We start from the raw sequence: 22,501 nt of genomic DNA on the forward strand, positions 1-22,501 counted from the left end.
AGAAAGTTACCTCACAGAGTGATCTGATCATAAATTCCTAACCTGCAGGTCATAGTGGATTGTCATGCCCAGGCATGTAACTTCTTTAGTAAAAGGCTTAACTTTGCCTTAAAGAAGCCCTGTCTATTGTTCTTGTGCATCTAGGTTAACACACTTTTGAAATGCCTCCTTTTCAGACCCCTCAGAGGTTAAGCCACCCTCAAGGGAGCACATAATCTTGTTAACTATCCTGTAATCCAATCCCTGCCTTGCTTTCACCCACCTTCATGTAATCTTCCTTAGATTAGATTCTCTCCTTAATTTCAAATGCATAAAAGAAACTGCAAATTCATTCTCGGGAGCATTTAAGACCTTGCTCCCTGGCATATGTCACAGTTTGGCTCAAATTAACTCTTATAAAAATTTTTTATAGGTTTGGATGTTTCTTACGTTGACAGTTACACAATTCTACACATTTGTCAAAACTTTTCCAACTGGACACTTAAACTAGATGAATTTTAGTGTATATAAATTAAATCTCAAAAGTGATTTTTTAAAAAAGACAAGATGCTGAAACTAGTGAATGGAAGTTTAATGAGGGACAGAATGTGGACAGAAAAGGAGCCACATAATAAACCTGAGAAGTTCAGGGGAGGCCCTCAGAGGCTGAAAGTAACCACACAGGGTGATTTGAATGTAAAAATTTCTAACTAAAAGAGGGTCATGGTGGGTAGTCACATCCTAGGCCTGTGGCTTCCTTAACAAAGGTCAATCTTTATCTTTGAAATTGTCTATTGTCTTTGTGCATCTAAGATAACATACCTTTGAAATGTCAGAGTAATTTTCTTTTCCAGACCCCCTGAAGGCACAACCACGGACACCAGAGCACAAGACTACATTGTTATCTTATTATTCACATACCATCTCTATGTGCTGTAAATATTAACTATCTTGTACCCACCAATGTAAAAGAAGTATGTGTCTCTCTGTTTTACTTTTCATCCACTCTCAGAGAGTCCCCCACTTTGCTTTCTTCTCCCACCCTAATCTACCACCACTGAATTTCATGCAGCCCTCCTATGTCTCTTCCTTTGATTCTAATGTCTAAAATAAGCTGCAGAACTGCCATTCTCCAGAGCATTTTCTCAATCTATAGAGATTTTGCTTCTTGGCAATTGTCATCAATTTGCTCAAATAAACTCTTATAAGACTTTTTTTTATAGGCTGGACATCTTTCATCAACAAGAATATTATATTGTCTCAAAGTTTCCCCTCCAAATTGCTTATCAATTACCAAAGGAAAAATAGTAATTTTCAATGGAATAAAATGATACCATTTTAACAAAGTAATCAAAACTAATTGCTAATGATGGGGCAAAAATGAGTTTCCTGCTATGATGCCCTGAGGACGTTATTTGTGGAGTTCCTGCCAAAATTATAAAACTTAATCTAATTATAAAGAAGTATCAGACAAACCTAGTCTGTAAAATAACTTGCCCATACTCTTCAAAATTATCAGGGCCATCAAAGATTAAAAAAAAAAAAAAAAGGCTGAGGAGATGTTTCCAGTTAAAGGCAACTAAAGAAGTATGATGTCTAAATGCAATCTTTGATCCTAGACCAGATCCTGAACTCTAATATAGAATATTAGGACAATTGGCGAAGTGCTGCGGTCCAGCCACGACAGGATCCAGGGGGCCCCGAAGGCGGGCAAGGCGTCAGCGCGGGAGACAGTCGACTACACAACTCAGAGGCGGTGTGACACTGTTCCGTTTTATTATGATTTGAGTACAACTTTTATACTTTTTATTTTGGCATTTGATTATACTTTGTAGTTAAGGTAGCAGGGAGTTAAATTTCTGTGGTTAGGCGAAGCAGAAAATCTTATAGAGTATATTATTATTAATATTCATGATTAACTAGTACATTTTTCTCTCAATCATTAGAACAGAACTACCCGATGGAGCAATCTAAACTTTTAATTCTTATATCTATTACGTAAGATACAGTTTGATTTAAGTAAAGGTGATAGATAGATGTATTCATAACAGCAAGCATTGGCTTAGGGGCAGACATTGTTCTTCTTTCTGCCTGAAGAAATCTTTTAAATGCTATTTGATTTATGCTATATCTAAAGTTCAAGCTGAACCTTTCTCATAGCTGTTCAAAAGTTTCCTTGGTGCAGTAATGAGGAAAATATTTATAAAAATCAGTTTTACAAAGCTGCTTTCATAAGCTAAGTTTCTGTTCCTTTGTTTTTTAAGCACCAAGGAGGTCCTGACCTAGCCAGCCTTTCTATGAAACTTAAACTACTATAAGGCATATGAATTCCATCTTTATTCACTATATGTATACTATCTTTATTATAAGCTCCTGTATAAGGCAAAGGAAGATCAGGTAATCTTTTCATACTATTAGCCCCCCTAGGTGGATACCAGAGTTCTCTATTTATCCACTAGGCCACAAAAGGAGGCCCTTCCATAGTAGGCACAGGCTTATGAGTAAATTTCTTATCCTTTACTAATTTTTCTACTAACTGCATGGGAACAGGAGTATAAACTGGTTCTAGTAATTCAGCTTGTTATAATTTATTCATAACATCTTTAAGAGGCGCGTCAAAAGGAATTTCTCTTAATAATTGTTCAAATAAAGGGTTTACGCATTCTGGACACATCAGGGTGACTAGAGCTGATTCCATACGCAGGGAATTTACTATGTTTTCCTCAGAGCCAATTTTGAAGAAATCCATTTGTACAGCGTTTACACTTACTAGAATTTGTGCTACCCAAATTCCCCCTATTAATAGGATTGTTTCTAAGAAACCAATTATCCCTAAACACATGCCACGTCCTCATTCTTGACGATGCATTCCTTGAAGCCTCTGTCCCCATCTCTGGACCTTGTCATGCAGTAGGGTAGAAAGAGGACGCGGCAGCGAAGTTTGAACATGAACTGTGCATTAGCTAATATTATTTTATCAGTGTTAAGTTTTCTGATTTTGATAAATGTACTAACGTTATGTTTAAGAAAAAATTCCTTGTTCCCAGAAAATTCAAACAAGCATTCATGGATAAAGGAGCATGATGAATACAAATAATTCTTAGGTTGTTCAAAAAATGTATGTGTGTGTGTGTGTGTGCGTGTATGTGTGCGTGTGCGCGTGCGCACACACATGTGTATGGAGACAGAGAGAGACACACAGAAAGAGAAAATGATAACTCAAATAGGACAAAATGTTAACAATTGGTAAATCTGGATGGAGGATTTTTTAAAACTATTCTATAGCTTTTCTATAAATGTGCAACTATATCCAAATAAAAAATTTAAAAGGTATCCTCTAATTGGCCAACAAACACATGAAAAGATGCTCAACATTATTACTCATTGAGGAAATGCAAATCAAAATCACAATGAGATACCACTTATAACCCATTAGGATGGCTATAATCTAAAGGACAGATAACAGCAAGTATTGCCAAGGATGAGGAGTTATAAGAACTGGATGGCAGTTCCTTAAAAAGTTAAACATAGACTTACCATTTAAACTAGCAATTTCACTCTTAAGTATTGTTAAAGAGAATATCACAGACCCCAAATGCTATCTCTTATGCTAAAGCCAAAGATGCCCACTAGGTTTAATACCTGACCTAATTAAGTTTCAGCCTTTCCCAGAAGTATAATCTTAACCAACAGGTCTGGAATTTTCTGGTCAACACCAATGAGGTCATCTATCACATGGGACTTCTCCATCTCCCTCCCCGACCCAAAGAAGAGGCAGTCTTAATGATAAAAACCCTTGCTGATCCCTTCACCCCAAAAGGAGATGTCCTGGTTCAAAAATAATCCCTTTCCCCCGCCCTTTGTCAATGGTTCCCTTGCCGCACCCCTTCGCCTATAAAAACTTACATTTTGTAAAACCCCTCTGAGCTCCCTTCCAGTTGCTAGATGGGATGCTGCCCGATTCATGAATCACTCAATAAAGTCAATTAGTACTTCAAATTTGCTTGGTTGAATTTTGTTCTTTAATAGTACATACCCAGAGGACTTGAAGACAGGTATTCAAATATGTACATCAATGTTTATAGCAGCATTATTCACAAAGCCAAAAGGTGGAAGCTACCTTAATATTCATGAATAGATGAATGGATAAATATAATGTGGTATATCCATAAACTGGAATATTACTCAGCAATAAAAAGAATGGGGAACTGAAAAGTTATAGCTAAAGGCACAAGGTGTCATTTTGGGGGTGACAAAATGTTCTAAAATTGATTGTAGAGATGGTTGTACAACTATAAATATATTTAAAACTATTGAATTGCACACTTTAAATAGTTGAATTGTATGGTGTATGAATTCTATCTCAATAAAGCTATAAAAAAGGCATTCTTTTTTGTTCTCTGACATGTTCCAGTTTGTATGACCACCCTACTTAAGATTTATGTAGAATTCAAAACAAGCCTGACTTGATCATAGAGTATTGCTCTTGCAGTAGAAAAAACTTAGGATATATAGTAGGAGAAATTTCTGTAGAGAAGAAATAGAAAGCCTGTCCCTCTGGCATGGAAGAATAAAGAAAGAGAAAAAGTAGAGTTAATAATTTCAATAATAATAATATTAATAATAATAATAATAATATCTAACAGCTATTGAGTGTTTGTATTGTTCCAGATATTATGCTAAGTGTTTTACATAATTTTCTTTAATCTTTACAACATTCATATGAGGAAATCAAGCCTACCATTCTCCCTTATTGCCCATGCTCCTAGAGAAGCAGTGGTCAAACATATGGCTCCCAACCTTCCCTTTCTACTCCAAAGTCTCAGAGTGGAAACTGGGTACATGACATTTTGAGTGATTACTCCCCATGTATTCCCATCTCACTTCTCCCTGGCATCTTCTCTTGGGGAGGCTAGAAAGCCAAATACTCTCTTTTCCAGCTTCCTTTGAAACTAGAAGTAGACGTTTGACTTTATTTTGGCTAATGAGACACAAGTATAAGTTTCCTCTCAAGTTTCTAAGAAAGATATTTTGTTTTCAGATAAAAGAGACCAGCACAAGAGGAGAGATGCGGATGCTTTTTGGTCCCATTTATTTCTTCCTTGAATTATGACTGTGATGTCTGAGGCTTAGACAGCCATGCTATGATGATTAGATGACAAGAATTGAAAAAAAATTATGCTAAGGATAAAATTATGCTAAAGATAAAAGAGAAAGGACTTGGGCTCTCAATGACATCACTGAGTTACCAAACCATTCCTGATGCTACCTGTTTCTGGACCTTGTGAATAATCTTGGGATTTATGTCATTGTTAGCTGGAGTTTCCATTACTTGCAGCCAAAAGTATTTCCAATTATTACAACATGTTACATTAAGGAAAAAAACAAAAGCAGAGGGGCTTAGTCCATTTGAAGTCTTGGCAGAATGTTGTTGCCTGGGGTGCAGTTGTAAGGCAGTTTGTAACACAGCAATGGCAGAGAAAACTGACTGAATACCACAGTGTATGTGTGAAGTGCTAGGGATTTTGATGTTCCATGCCCCAGGAGAGATGGGAACACAGAATGCAGTTGATCTATTGGGAGTGACAGGGACCCTTGCTGAATGGAAATAACGACAAGGACTTTAAGAAAGCAGCATCCACAAGGCCACAGTGAAGCCAATCTAGTCAGGGAAAACTACCAGCCTGGATTAGTCAGGAGAACAAATCACTAATTCACCAACTACACCTAATAGACAAGGAGATCAGGAACCCCAACATACATACATGACTATGTAGTAGAGAACTGTAAAGATGCTGAAGAAAGTTCCAAAGCCCCTCTCCTACTGATAGCAGGTATTGTGAGCTTCTCACCTCTCTCCCTAGCCCATACTCTTGAAATTAGAGAGTATTTTAGAATTAGAGAACTGTAAAGATGCTGAAGAAAGTTCCAAAGCCCCTCTCCTACTGATAGCAGGTATTGTGAGCTTCTCACCTCTCTCCCTAGCCCATACTCTTGAAATTAGAGAAAGAAGAGGGCAAAGAATTATGAACAACTGTGTATTTCCCTGGAAAAGCCTGAGTCACCCTGAAGAGGCTATATGAATCAGAATAGAATGAGAATGACAGATTTAAAGTCCACCTTCACTCCTACACCTGCTCTGTTTCCCATCTGGATAGAGGCTCATAAAGAAGATTAAACCCATTTTACAGGCATAAAGAAGTGTTTTGGTGGGTGTGGGAGAGCATGTGTGTAAATTGGGGGTCCGCTATAGTCTTAGTAGATTTCCGTAAGTGCAGCCAGGCCAGAAGCAGGAAAAGTTTTTCCTGTGGGTCTTTCTGTTTGGGCTTTCTATTACAAGTGAGCTAGAGGCCTAGGTTAGAATAACAATAGCTTCAATTCAAACTCTTGCACCCAGACACTGTGCCAGTTACTTTACATGAATAGTCTCATTCTAATCATCACAACAGTCCAAGGAAAGAGTTATAACTATCCCATTTTACAAATGAGGAAACAGAGGCTCAGAGAGGTAAGTCAGTTGCTAAGAGTACATAGATAGTATGTGGTGGGATTTGGACACTAATCTTCCAGATTCCACAATATAACAGAAACCATGTTAGATGAGGAATGATGAAGGCCATAGGGCTATGAACCTGGAGGAAAAACCTACCTGTTTGGCTTATATACATCACTTATCATTCCATAGAAAGCCTGCAAGGAGGAGGTATGTGACTAGGAACCCGAGCCTCTCTTTTCAGTAGGGGGAGGTAAAAGGACCCTAGAGGGGAATGGTTGAGGGATGCATCCGGGAGATGAGACTAGAAGCCCCAGATCTCTCTTACTCAAAGGATTTTCTTTGAGTCACTAGATTCAAAGGGAGCACATGGCCAGAGACAATGGGTATCTCTTTAGAAACACGGGGGAGCAGGAGACTGAAGACCACATATGCACCCCCTCCAAAATCTTGACTCCATGATCCCCATAATCCTGACATGTGCTGGAGAACAGGAGAAAACTCCTCAAAAGGGCTGAGATGGAATTCTCTATCATCCCAGTGAGATGGGGATATGAAATCAAAATTAAATTGATGTATGGAAAGTAACAAGGTATAATTTATTTTGCTTCTCATTTTGGATACTGTAATATTGACACTTGTAATAAATATATATTTGGTTTTTATCCCTATTCCTGGCGCAGAAGCCCTTGGAATTTCCTAAGTGATTAGCGGTGTAAAGGTGTCTTTTGTTTTTCATAACAAGCCCCGGTTCCATCAAGCCTAAGTTTATGTTAATGAAGTGACTTTTAGAATGTCCCTAAGAATGGGCATTGATTCCTAGGGAAACTAACCCTATTATTAGAGGGTTGGAACCTTTGGTCTCACCCCTTGATCTTAGGGAAGGGGAAAAGGGCTGAGGGTCGAATCAATCACCAGTGGCCAATGACTTAATCAATCATGCCTATGTAAAGAAACCTCTATAATAGACCAAAAGGATGGGGTTCTGAGAGCTTCCCAGTTGGTGAACACAAGGAGGTCCTGGGAGAGTGGTGCCCAGAGAGGGCACAAAAGCTCAATGCCCCTTCCCACATACCTTGCCCTATGTATCTCTTCCATCTGGCTATTCCTGAATCATATCCTTTTATAATAAACCCATAATCTAGTAAATAAAATGTTCTCCTGAGTTCTAGGAGCCTCTCTAGCAAATTAATCGACCCCGAGGAGAAGGTGATGGAGACCTCCAATTTACACCTGTTAGAAGCACAGGTAACAACCCAGACTTGCCACTGACATTTGATTTGGGGGAGGGAGCAGTCTTGAGAAATTGAGCCCTTAATTTGTGATATTTAATGCTATCTCTAAGTAGATAATGTTGGAATTGAGTTAAACTATAGGACACTTAGCTGGAATCTGGAGAATCAGAGAATTGCTCAGTGAGTGGAACGCCCCACCCCAAACACACTCACATTTGGTGACCAAAAGAAAAATGAAAAGTCCGAGGGCTCCTTCAGCCCTGGATAGAATATGTTAAGGAAGGATATAGTTCTAATTTTACTAAAAGTTTTTTTTATTAAAAATAGATTTTGTACTTTTTCACATCTTATTTTTTTGGCAGTTATAGAGATGATTATATGGTTTTTCTCTGAGACTTTTATTTCTTTTTTTTTAATCCTCTTCACCCATTTCACAACCTTCCACTCCTACCTCCTCTCTCCAACTTCTAGCTACCATTCATCTATTTTCTCTATTAGTTTTGTTTTGTTTATATTCCACATAAAGTGAGGTAATACGATATTTGTCTTTGTCTGACATATTTCACTTAGCATAATGTCCTCATGTTCCATCCATGCTGTTGCAAATGGCAAGATTTCATTTTTTTAATGACTGATAATATTCCATTATATATATATATACATGCCACATCTTCTTTATCCATTCATCTGTTGACAGATGCTTAGGTTATTTCCATGTCTTTGCTATTGTGAGTAATACTGAAACGAACATGGTAGGGGAGGCATATATCTTTATGAATTACTGTTTTCATTTTCTTCAGATAAATACCCAGAAGTAGGATTACTGGATAACCAATAGTTCTATTTTTAAGTTTTTGAAGAACCTCCATAATGCTTTCCATAGTGGCTGCACCAATTTATGTTCCCATCAACAGTGCACAAGGGTTCCCATTTCTCTATATGTTCACTAACAGTAACACTCGTTTCTTGTCTTTTTGTTAATAGCCAATCTAACAGGTGTGAGGTGATACTGCAGGTTTGATTTGCATTTCACTGATGATTAGTGATGTTGAGCATCTTTTCATGTACCTGTTGGCCATCTGTATATATGAGAATCAGATATAGCCTTTTTAAAATCAGATTATTTGTTTATTTGATTGTTTGCTCTTGAGATGTATGAGTTCTTTCTATATTTGGATATTAACCCCTTATCATATATATGATTTGCAAATATTTTCTCCCATTCTGTAGTTTGCCTTTTCATTTTGTTGATGGTTTCCTTTATTGTGCATATGCTTTTTGTTTGATGTAGTCTCACTTACTTATTTTTGCCTTTGTCAAATCCAAAAATCACTGCCAAGACTAATGTCAAGGGGCTTACCATTTATATGTTCTTCTAGTTTTATAATTTCAGGTCTTACATTCAAGTGTTTAATCCATTTTGAGTTAATTTTTGCATGTTGTATAAGAAATAGTCCAACTTCTTTGACTTTTTAAGATGTCAAATTATATTATTAGATTCCCTTTCATCAGACAACTGCAGTGTGCTTGAAAAAAGACATGTTATTGGCATATTGTTACTTTAATGTGGTCTGGATTCTGTTTCCTAATATTAAGATATTCACTTTAATATTCTTAAATGTTGCCTTCTGGTGTGTTGTTATTGCTTTTGTCATTTCCGTGCTATATTTCTGTTTGGCATAGTCTTCCAAGGGTTGAGGTCCTGGTTGCTCTGCTTCAGGGTGAAGACATGGGGAATGTTGTGATTAGGAGGGCCCCAGCCTAGACAAGAAAGAGCTGGGATAGGTTTGCATTCAAATAAAGCTATAATGAAGAGCAACCAAGCAGAAGGTACAGGTCATCTGCATATATTTAAAAACTATAGAGATGATTGGGGGGGAAAACATCAAGCTTAATGGTAAAACAATGAAAGAATATCCACTTAAATCAGGAACAATACAAGAATGCTCATACTCACCACTATTAACATGCCCTGGAAGTATATATACTAAGAAAAGATATATAATATTGGAGGCGGAAAAAGGTGGTAAAGAGTATCATTATTTGCAGAAAACACCTTTGTTTGCCTGGAAATTCATGAGAACCAACAACAAGTAAACAATTATAAACAATACAACAATTCATCAAGAATGAAATGGTAGATTAAGAATCTCCAAAACTCCATTCCTTCATAAAAGCAATGATAACTCTGGCAAAAATGGTCACAGTCAACTTTTTCACAACTCTGAAAATGAACCAAAGGCTTGCAACAATCCAATAAACAACGTGTTCAAGAAAAATGGCTGTATCTTAGTAAGATCAAGGAGCTTTGAGGCATTATAACTTACTCTATTCTGATCTCCTTTCTCCTGGCTCTGCAATAGCCTTGAAAACCAATAGCTTCACTAACATGGTAGCTGTGGACCCAGCAGCTTAGCAGACACTAGAGAAAAGTACAGATTTGGAGCTCCTGAAAGTGCCCCGTTCTCAGAGAATTATATAATTTGACCTGTTTGGAGGCTCCTGAAAACTTACATAGGGCTCATCTTTATTTTTCTCACTCAGAGCTTATTCACTGTGAAAAAGTCTTCCTAGGGTATTGCATAAAAAATTAGTAATGACTGTTTAATATTGCAGTTACCTGAAATAGGGATAATAGCTGTGGCAAAGAAGAAGCTGACCAAAAACTTAAAAGGAGGAATTTCGGAATGAAATGTTCATAGAGGATTTTGAAAAGCTCCAACATATTCCTGGGTAGCTAGAGACCATGTGCATGTGCAAGGTAGTGCCCAGGAAATGCCTGAGAAAGTCCTACTCTCTCACTCTTGGTTAATGTTGAGGCTCTGTGTAAATAGGAAGTGAAGGCTAAGGCTGAGTTATAAACTGACAGAGCATTTAAGGTGTGCCATAACATAGACCAAGGCCTATTGGCAAAGGCTGGGAGACTTATTGGTTCCACGCATTTAAGGAATCTCTGTGCAATCATTGGCTGACCACTAAACTAAGTGAGGAAAAACTTCAGTGACCACACATGACAAAGAAAACAGACTTTACAGAAGTAGTACAGGAAAGTCACTAAACAAATAACATCTATGAGAAACATTAATTAAAATAAATCCTGGGTGGTAAATATCTGATTCACAGAACTGCCCAATTATGTTATTTAAAGTGTCTAGTTCTCAGTAAGAAATGATGAGATATGTAAGGAAACGGGATAGTATGCTGCATACATAGGAAAAAAGAGAAGTCAGTAGAAACTATCCCCAAAGAAGCTGAGACATTGGATTTATCAGAGAAAGACTTTAAAAGAGCTATTATAAACATAGTCAAGAAACTCAAAGGTGATCCTAAAAATGTATAAAGAGCTAAAAAAAACCAGAGAACAATGTCTCACCAAATATAGAATATCACTAAAGATAATGAAATATTAATATAATATTAATATAAACCTAAATAGAAATTCTGAAGTATTCAGAAATTCTGAAATATTCACTAGGAAGACTCAATATCACATATGAGCTGACAGAAAACAGAATCAGTGAAGTTGAAGATAAATAAATTGAAATTATCTAGTTTGAGGAACAGAAAGAAAAAAGACTGAAAAAAAATGAATGGAGCCTAGAGAACTATGTAACACTACCAAGAATACCAACATATGCATACTGAGAGTCCAAGAAGGAAAGGAGAGAGAGGGAAACAGAAACAATGGTTAAAGAAATAATACCCGAAAATATCCCAAATTTAACAAAAAAACATTAATCTAAACATCCAAGCTCAGGGAATTCCAAATAAAATAACTTCAATAAGACACACATGTAGCCATATTATAACCAAACTGTTGAAAAGCAAAGACAAAGAAAGAATCTTGAAAGCAGCAAGAGACAAGTGATGAAGTGATTCATCTTACTGAAGGATAGTATTAAAAGTTGAGAATTCTGGTTTCTGATTCAATATATAAAGAGCTTAAAAGTCAGCACTCTTGTTCCCACAACAAGAAAAAAGCCAAATGAACTAAAAATCAACAACTGTTATATTCATCATGAAATGAGGTCACAGAACACACTATTGCTTCAAAAACTGAAGAGACAGACAACATACAGAGACTCGCAACTAACTGGGAGCAACAGCAGTAGCAGCAGCCCTCAGCTGGAGCCAATATGGACAGGAACACTTTAAACAATAATTGATAAATTGATGAAGGCTCAGTGTAGACCAGCCTGAGAGTTAAAAACTCCAAGGGGACCCAGTCTTGGGGGAGCCCAACACTTTTGAAGAGTTTTATCCCCAGAAGCCCCACCAAATTCTCAATGTGAAAATTAGAGAAAAAAAATCCCCTCTCCTTATGGAAGAGGGAGAGAAAAGGTAACTATTTTCAAATAAGCCCAGGACTCTTTGTTTTCTTTAATAAGGCATGCTCTTAAGGAAAACTATTTTACCAGAGCCTAACCATCTAGAGAGGAAATGTCCAACTCAGGCTCACTGAAAGACTGAAACCTAATCATAAGATTACGAATGCTTCCCTTCCTCCCATACTTTTTACCACCACATCAGTAGGGATCTTATATAATAACAGAGGTGACAGCTGAAAGAATTGCATGCCTCAGACCCTATTAAGAAGCCTTTAGGAAAACTTGAAGACAACAGAAAAGACGAGCATAAATAATATAAGAAAGAAGCATGAGAACAACACGAATCGATTAAATATTAAAAGAAGTTATATTCAAAGCCTGCTACAAGCTGCTAGACACAGGAACCTGGCTGATCAGCATACAGCCAGACCATGGGGGACCTAAAAAACCTGCTGAGATTATTTACAACTACTTCCCTGTGCCTTTAACACAGAATACACATACCCTGAAAGGAAAGCATATAAACCCAATTCCTCAAATACTTGGGATCTTATTCTCTTTGAGAGGAGACCACATCTCTGTCTGCGGAACGTTATTCCTTCTCTAATAAACTTTCCTTTTGCCTCTAACTCTGATTTACGCCTGAATTCTTTCCTGCATGGAGTCAAGGGCCCTCTCTTGGCCAGCGCGGGGCTGGAGTTCCAACTTGGAGGAATTTGCCCTGTCCTGCACCGCAAGGACAGTGAAGGAAATTTTAGCTTCTGACACCTATAGCTACAGCAAACAGTAAACATAGCTTCACTCCTAGCCAGATAAACATTAAATCTCATGCTAAAGCCTTACCTACCCTGGTTCCTTTTATTAGTATGTCATGTTTTCAACAAAAAATTACAAGGCATGTTAAAGCAAAAAACACAGTCTGAAGAAACAAAGCAAGCATCAGAACCAGCCCCATATATGGCAGAGATTTTGGAATTATCAGACTGGAATCTAAAATAACAATGACAAATATGCTATGGGCTCTAATGGAAAAAATAGACAACATGGAAGAACAGATGAATAATATAAACATGGAGATGGAAGTTCTAAAAAAGAATAAAAAAATATGAGAAATCAAAAATACAAATGGAAATGAAGAATGCCTTTAATGGGCTCATTAATAGCCTGGACGCAGATAAGGAAAGAATCTCTGAGCTTCAAGATATGTCAATATAAACCTCCAAAATTAATATGCAAAAAGAAAATGTAACACAAAATGGAACAGAATTTTCAAAAACTGTGAGACAACTGCAAAAAGAATAACATATCCTTAATAAGGCTACCAGAAGGAGAAGAAAGAAATGAACAAAGGATATATTTGAAATAACAATGGTTAATAATTTACCAAAATTAATAGCACATACCAAACCAAGGGTCTGAGAATTTCAGAGAACACCAAGTATGATAAACATCAAAACATCTACAGCTAGGCATATTATATTCGAACTTCAGAAAATCTAAGACAAAGAGAAAATCTTGAAAAAGCTGGGAGGTGGGTCGTCTTACCTATAAAGGAAAAGGATAAGAATTACATTGGACTTCTCTTCAGAAACCAGAACAGCAAGAAAAGAGTGAAGAGAAATATTTAAAATGTTAAAACAAACAAACAAACAAAGAACCTGGAATTCTGCAGCCAGTGAAAATATCCTTCAAAATTAAAGGGCAGATGAAGACTTTCTCAAACAAACAACAATTGAGAGAATTTATTACCAGTAGACCTGCCTTTTAAGAAATGTTAGTTCTTCAGAGAGAAGGAAAATACTATAGGTTAGAAACTTGAATCTAACCAAAGAAAGAAAAGTAGAATAAAATCCTGTATTTTTCCTATTCTTAATTGATCTAACAGATAATAGTTTGTTCAAAATAATAATGGCAATCATGTGTTCTATGGTTATAGCTTATAGAGAAGAGAAACGAATGATACGATATTATAAGGGGTAGGAAGGAGATTGTGGGAAATACTTTGCTATAAGGCACTTGTGCTCCCCATGAAGCAGTATAACATTTGGAAAGGGACTTGGATTAGTTGTAAACGTATATTGAAAACTCTAGGACAACACTAAAAAACATTAGAATTGGTAAACAAGTTTATCTTGCATTATTCATTATCTATATACAGTAGCAATGAACAAATTGAAAATAAAATTACGATAGCATCAAAAAGAATAAAGTACTTAGGATAAATTATCAAAAAGTGTAAAACAGCTGTAAAAATTCAATAACTCAAAAAAAAGCAAATTACTTGAACAGACATTTCAAAGAAGACATGAAAATGGTCAATAAACACATGAAAAGATGATCAATGTCAGTAGTCATTAAAGAAATGCAAATCAGAATCACAAAAGATACCACTTCTCACCCACTCAGATGGCTAAATCAAAATTATGGAGAATAATAAGTGTTGGTAAAAAAATTTGGAGAAATTAGAACCTTCATACATTGCTAATAGAAACGTAAAATGGTACAGCCTCTTTGGAAAACAGTTTAGCAGTTCCTCAAAATGTTAAATATAAAGTTATATGACCCAGCAATTTCACTCCTAGTTATATATGCAAAAAAATTGAAAACAGGTACTCAAACACTTTTACACAAATGTTCATAGCAGCGTTATTCGCAATGGTTCTAGGTACTTTCTCTGTGAGCATCTTTGTTGTAGACATCTTTGCCACAAGCATTTTTGTGGCATAGCTAATTGGCTATAAGGCAATTCTGTTGTAAAAAAAAGATAAAATTGTGAAAATAAATGAGGAACATTAAAAAGAACATAACAGTCTACGACCATGCCACCCTGAACAAGCCCGATCTCATCTGATCGCGGAAGGTAAGCAGGGTCAGGCTTGGTCAGAACTTGGATGGGAGACCACTTAGGAAGACCAGGTGCTGTAGGCCTAAAAAATAAGGGATTGTAAACTGACAAGGTCTTTGCAATCTGTGAGATCAACCAAGAGTTGCCTCACTTAAAAAAATAAATAAAAAGAACAAGAGGACCTTATTGCGAAATACAAAATATTTAAGTACATTTAAAATGTGTATAGACTTATGGTTATTCTGCACAGATAACTGATTTTATTTTGTGAATTGTATGCACTTGTCTTCATTCTATGGAAATGGTGGGTTTAGCTCTGTACCCTAAAGAGGGCCCTTGGCCTCTCTTTCTCCTCTCCTTGTAGTGTGTTTAAAAATAGGAAACCAACTCTTGAAGCAAACCACTGGTAGAAATGCCCACTAGTTTAAGACTACCATCACCACATCTACTTGTCACTATATAGACCATTAGAGGACTAGCTGAGATTTATCTATAATATAAAAATGAGAGTAACTGTGAGAATTTCATCAATGGAGAAATGAAACCGAATTGACAACTAGCTTAAATACATTAGTCTGCTGAACATGGTTGATTTGTCAACAGAGAAATGAAACCGAAAAAACACCCCTAATTGTAAGCCAGTTATTTTATCTTTTTCATGGCAGTTGATTGATTTATCAATGAAGAAATGCAATAAACCAACCAACCAACCAACCACATGAACAAACAAAAAACTGTCAACCAGTTATTTTATCTTTCATTCAGAAAAATTGCCTTACAGCTAGTTAGTTATGCAGTGAAAATGCAGCAAAAAGTGATGGCAAAAGTACCGGACACAATTTATAATAGCTAAAATGTAGAAACAACCCAATGTCCATCAACTGTTGAATGGATAAAATATGACGTGGGATATCCATTAAATTAAATATAATTAGTCATAAAAAGGAATGAAGTACTGATCAATATAACAAGACTTAAGCTTTGAAACATTGTATTAAATGAAAGAAGGCAGTAACAAAAGGCCATGTGTGTATAATTTCATCTATATGAAATATTTAGAGTAAGGAAATTCATAGAGAGAAAGTAGATTAGTGGTTGCTAGGAGATGGGAGAATGGAAAACTGAGGAGTTATAGCTAAAGGGTATGGTGTTGTTTTTGAGGTCTTGAAAAGTTTCAAAATTGATCGTGGTGATACTTGGACAACTCTGTGACTATACTAAAAACCAGTAAATTGTACAGTTTAAGATGGTGCATTTCGTGATATTTGAATTATCCCAATAAAGTTTTTTAAATTAAGAATTCGTTCTACCAAGGAATAAATAGATAACTTGGGTAAATGGAAAGGTATATTCTGCTCTTGAATGGGAACATTCAAAATCATAAAGATGTCAATTCTTCCTAAGTTAATCTATAAATATCTTTTAAAACGCCTACAGTATATTTTTGGTATAGGCAAGCTGATTCTAATGTACATGAGGGAAAATAAAACAAGCAACAGTAGCCCAAATAATTCTAAAAAAGAGCAAGAAGAGACTTAACCAGTCATCAAAAGCAAATATAAAATAATTAGACATTTGGAAAAGTGAAGTTGAAATGGAATGCATACTAAATTGAGAAGTAGTCTTGCTCTTTTATTGGCCAAATGGGCCAGATTTTTGGGTCCCTAGATGTTTTAATCACCCAAGAGTAATTTTTTTATATTGAACCATTGAAATATTTGTCTGTTCCATGTGGTTCAACTTAATATTTGGAGAGACCAAATGAGAGAAAAATTAGAGCAGAGAATCTGAGTCGAAGTATTTTGCCAATGGTCAAAGACAAGGAAACCAAGAATCATACTACATTCAGGGCCTTAAAACTGGCTCCGAACTCATAGATGCAATTAATGAGTGGTAGCTGATGTAATTAAAATGGAACTGGAGCAGGCTAGGCATAAAGTGAGGAAAGCCCAAAGTAACAGCTGCAGAAGACCCTGGGCTATTTGGGGTTTTCCTTGATTGGCCCAGAGGAATAAAACCCAGAGGGATTTTCCCCTCTGGATGGGAATGGTGGTGATGAAGTACCAAGAAGAACGATGGGTATAGCTTGAAGATGCAGGGTCATGGAAGATTACAGTGATCCATGTGGAAAAGTGGAATTATAGCGATTGTGAAATGTAGCTGTCATCAGGAAATTTACAAGATTTCTTTATTTTAAAGCCAAGCGAATCATTACCAGGAATCCTGACATATAAATGTAATGCATGATCCTTGATTGTATACAGAATTAGGGAAAAAAGCTATGAAGAATGTTATTGGGAAAATTGGGCAATTTTGAATAAGGACAATATGCTAAGAAATAGTATTGCATTAATATTAAATGGACTGAGTGTGATAATTATATTATGGTTCTGTAAGAGAATATTCTTGTTTTTGGTATTTTGGGGTTAAGTGACAAGATATTTGCGTCAAATTGCTCCCAAAAAAATAGTCACAAAGCAAATGTGGCAAACTATTAACAACCAGTGAATCTAGATAACATATGTTTGCTATTTTACAAAAATAAAACTTGGGAGGAAAAAAATAATATTAGCATTTGGTCTACTAGATTTCTATTTCTTTGTCATATGGGGAAACACACAAAAAAAATAGAAATAGGTACATGATATCACTGATGAATGCTTTTAAAAGTAGATGCTAAAATGGAACTGATGCAAGTAATACTAGACCTCCTAAGTGTCAGAAATCTACTCTCACCTGTGAGGCCTTATATTTGTCATTGTTCCCCAATTCTCTAAAGGCTCACATTAAGGTAGGGAGCATTTATAAGCTGTCTGTTTGGTTCCCTTTTCCCTTGTGCCTTGGGACACTGAAGCCTATTTTTTTATTTAGAGCTTAGTTAAATAACTAAAGCTATGGTTATTCATCCTTCCTATGCAGAATGTAAAGTGAGTACTTGTTTTAGTTATAGTCAATGTCAGGAAAAAGACATGTGGATTGAAATAGCATTTTAAAAAACTCACTTGGAGTTTCTAAACACTTGGAGCCACAAGAAACTGTTAGAAAGCTAACTGGCAAGTGACGGAAACCACAAAAAGACAAGTATTCACAAGACAAAGAAAAAGCTAACAAGAAAACAGCAAAGGTTTCCTTTCTGCCTCTCTTGATAACAGTCCCATCTGCTTATTTATGGGACGTGGGCTGTCAAGATGATAAAAGGAGCGTAAGACTGGGAGAGATATTGAGATATGGATGGACATATTCTTACATGAATCTTCGCAAATGTTTACACCTATGAGCTGCTCCTACTTCGCCATGAAGCTGGTGAACATCATAAGGCCAGTGAAACTTCCCAAGACTTTGTAACCCAGTATTTTGATATTCTCTTTGATATCGAATACCCTAAAGAGGCAATGGCCACTAATAGTAACTATCAGTTAAAGAGGCAATGGCTGCTAACAGTCACTGGTAACAGTAATTAACAGGGTAATAATAGTTATTGAATGGGGTTTCTGGACCCAATTTCCAACACCAATAAGCAATTTTTGGACACCAGCAGGGTTCAACTCAATTCTAACACTCTACCTGGAGACGGCATCAAATTTCACAGGTTAAAGGTTCAGTCCTACAAGGCTGACCCCGCCACACACACGCGCGCGCGCGCGTGCGCGCGCGCACACACACACACACACACACACACACACACACCTCAGACACCAGCCACCAACCTAGGCCCTTACTTGTGCTTCTGACCAACAAGCTGTAGATTGGAGGTTCCAATGACCGTCTTCTTGAATTCAATTAGTTTGCTAGAACATCTCACAGAACTCAAGAAAAACTGTTTACTCACTAGAGTACCAATTTATTAAAAAGTATATTAGGGAATACAAGTCATCAGCTAGATGAAGAAATATATATGGTGAGGGCCCAAACAAAGAAGATTTTGGGGCCCTGTTCAATGACATATGAAAGCATTCTGGTTCTCCAACATCGAAGTCACCTCTCCACCCCAACCAAACACCAATGAGCTGCACTCCTGGGTTTTTATGAAGACTTCATTACATAGTCATGATTGACTAAGTCATTGGCCACTAGGGGTTTATTCAACCTTAAACTCTCTTCCTTTTCTCTGGAAATCAGAGAGTGGGGCTGAAAGATCCAATCTTCTAATCACGTGGTTGGTTCTCTTGTCACAAACCTTCCACTCTTTGGTGGGGTCTCAAAATCACCTCAGTAATATAACAAAAGACACATTTGTCATACTCAACACTTAAGAAGTTCCAAGAGGTTTTAGATCTGTGAACCAGGAACTGTGGATGAAGACTAAATATTTTATAACTCATAATATACAGCTACCCTTAATGGAATGTCTGTAATGTGTCAGGATCTGTACCAGGCATTCGCATACATTATCTCATGTCAACCTCACCACAGATATATAAATTAAGCGTCACTATCCCCATGTTACAGATGGAGAAACAAATTCTCAAAGAGATTAAGTAGCTCACTTAAGAATTATATAGACAGTGAGGGGCCAACTGGAATCTTACCAATGAGCTCTACTATCCAGAAGTGAGAAGTATGACCAGCAATATTGTGCACATTCATTCAATCAGAATCATATTGTGATTACATTAGCATACTGTTTTAGAGGGTAAGAATTGCCTGCCAAATATTTTGGATCTCGCTCCTATTTTGTGCAGTGAGTTTAGAGTGAGCAGCACCAGAAAATCACAACTATGTTTTTGTTCCATGCCTTATGCCCCACAGGATACCTGTTCAGCAATGGTTACCAGGAACATTCTCAAATTGGAGTTAGGTTTCCATCAAAGCTGGAGAACAGTTCTTACAGAGGTTGCAGAAATGCCTGCTCTATAGAGTACCATGTTTCCAAGAGAGAGGATGTTCTGAGATATTTCTAGGTGAAATAACTTCTTAATGTTTGTGCAGTTGTGGACAAAAAAAGGGGGCATGTATAAGTTCAGTGATGAAATGTAACCTAACAGGGTGATCTGATCATGAATTCTTAACTGCGTAGGTCATGATGGGTAGTCATGTCTCAGGCATATAACTTCTTTAGTGAAAAGTTTTTAAACAAGCCCTGTCCATTGTTCTTGTGCATCTAGGTTAAAACGCCTTTGAAATGCCTTTTTTTCAGACCCTTCAAAAGCTTAGCCACCCTCAAGAGAACACATAATCTTGTTAACTGTCCCATAATCCAATCCTTGCCTTGCTTTCTCCCACCTTCATCTAATCTTTCTTACATTCCCTTCTTAATTCCAAAGTCGTAAAAGAAACTGCAAACTGTTATTCTCTGGAGCATTTGAGATCTTGCTTCTCATCAATGTTATAATTTTGGCTCAAATAAAATCTCATAAAAATTCTCTACAGGTTTGGACATTCTTACGTCAACACAGTTAATGCATTGAGGGGCCAGCCCATGACCACTGAAGAGCATTGGGGCTAAGGACTGAGTCTATAAGCCAAAGACCAGCAGTACCTGCTAACTTAGAATGCCATTACCCAAGTGTCTAGTCTTGGAGAAGTAGAATGCCTGTAAATAAGAAAGTCTTTCTGGGGAAAAGAAAAGTTGTATAAATAAAAAAAAAAAGTTGTATAAAGAAAAGCTGTATAAAGAAAAGTTGAGCTCTGTATAAAGAAAAGAAGAGGAATGTAGTGAGTCTTATCAAGGATTGAGTTCCCCAAAAGCAACTACTTAGATGGAATTTGAGGTGAATGATATTTATTAGAGTTTAACACCTGTGAAAAGAAAGGGTGAAAGCAAATGGGGCAGAGGAAGAAACTGAATTGTGATGCAGGCCCTGCAAAGCTTCAACCTACCTGGGGGCACCCTGGAACAACTATTACCTATGAATGTTTACTTCAGACTGGAATGGTCAGACCTTTAGACTCTGCTTCACCTGTTGCTGGATGAAGCTGTACCAGAAAGGAAACAGCCTTGAAAGAACCCAAGATCATCTTGAAAGACCAAGGACCCTGAAAGAGCTGACAGTTTGAGGCCATCTACTAACCACACTACCTGTAACTAGGTGGCAAGTTCTTCCATGATGGAGGTGGAAGAGTGGGAGGAAAGGGGGCGGGGAGTGGTGGGATGTAATGAACACAACAATTTCATGTCTACCATAGGCATCAATCCAGGTTCTTTTGAGCTCCCCAAAGCATTGTTTCCTAGATTAATAACTTTCCTTAAATATTGTAGCAGATGCTATTAATGCCTGTCTCATATGTCATCCCTTCAGCCTATCCTTGAGTTCATTGGTAGCTGTGGACAGTTCTTGTGTAGGCTAGAAGATTCCACTTTTTGCCATTAGGGTCAGTTACCTTTCAATTACAGATACATCTTTTTAAAACACGCATACACACACATCACTTGAAAAAAAATATATTGCCTCTTCAAATGTCAGATTCTGCAAAATTTTGGAGCCAGATTAACACAGTGCTTTGAATTCAAGAAATGAAGTGGTATTATTGAAAGAAACTAAGTCATTAGAAATAGTAATTTGTACTTGAATTTCCCATGAACAAAATTCCATTATCCTGTAGCTATAACATGATTGGATGGTGACATGTAATTGCTGGCATCTTACCAATCTTAACAGCCACTCTATTAGTTTTGGGCTTCTTGGAGTTTCTTATCTGAGTCACAAGTTACCCATGAAATGTACTGGGCAAACAGGATTTGATGAAAGAAGAAGGAAATTCTTTTTATGGATTAAATGTTTATATTTTGGATTTAAATCATGGCATGTCCATATAGGTTCTTTTCTTAATTAATTACTGAAGGTCATATTATCAATGGAATGTTTTCTTTGTAAAGAAAGACCATTTGGTTGGTTTCCTGTCGGAGGGAAGGTTATCCTGGTACTTGCTCAGGCCTGGAAGTGATCCAAATCCAATTTTGACCTTCTTCATGCCATGCTTGACATGTTAGGCCAGGATCTTCAACTATAAACTAGGCAAAGCAAAGTGACATATATGATTAATTTCATGTCTTTTCCCATAGAGATTCTAAACAAAACTTAAACAAAGGTCACAATGAAGCTAATCAAATAGAAATGGCAAATCAAGATAAGGAAAGAAGACAGAATTCATGGAAGTGAAAGGGGCATAACTACAATCAGAACTTGGGCAGGAGGTTCCTGGTTTCCAAGGAGGTAAAAATAACAAAGCAAGTTACATAGTTCTCCTCAGAAAGAGAGAAGCAATCCAGATTCTTAACAGAGATACATATCCCTCCTACTAGATTTCTAGAATGTTAAAATAACAAAATTAATTTTTTCTTTTTTAAAATTTATTTATTTTAATTAGTTTCAAGTATCCAGTGCATTGGTTAGACATCTATATCATTCATAAAATGATCTCCCCAGTTGCTCCCTCCCTCCCTTGACCTTCCAAAGTATTAATGCTAACTACATTCCCTATGCTATGCTCCCCATCCATGAGACCATCCATCAGCTACTAATTTGTACTTCTTTAACCCTTCGCTCCATTCTCCCAGCCCCCTAAACCCCACCCCCCTCTCTCCGTCACCAAATTGTCCACTATATTTGTGAGTCTGTTTTTGATTAGTTTGTTCTTTTTATTCCTTAGATTCTGCATATAAGTGTTTATAGTGTTTATC

The 22,501-nt window shown here is 36.8% G+C and overlaps 1 protein-coding gene and 1 pseudogene across 3 annotated transcripts in view; one reads left to right on the top strand and one right to left on the bottom strand.

Moving 5' to 3' along the window:
• Positions 1 to 22,501, bottom strand: part of MSMB (microseminoprotein beta) — a 72,249-nt gene that overhangs the window by 22,885 nt on the left and 26,863 nt on the right. The gene's annotated exons all lie outside the window — the stretch shown is intronic.
• LOC112483920 lies at positions 14,845 to 14,963 on the top strand (annotated as a pseudogene).

This window comes from Pteropus alecto, unplaced genomic scaffold (genome assembly GCF_000325575.1).
Source record: "Pteropus alecto unplaced genomic scaffold, ASM32557v1 scaffold287, whole genome shotgun sequence".
NCBI lineage: Eukaryota > Metazoa > Chordata > Mammalia > Chiroptera > Pteropodidae > Pteropus > Pteropus alecto.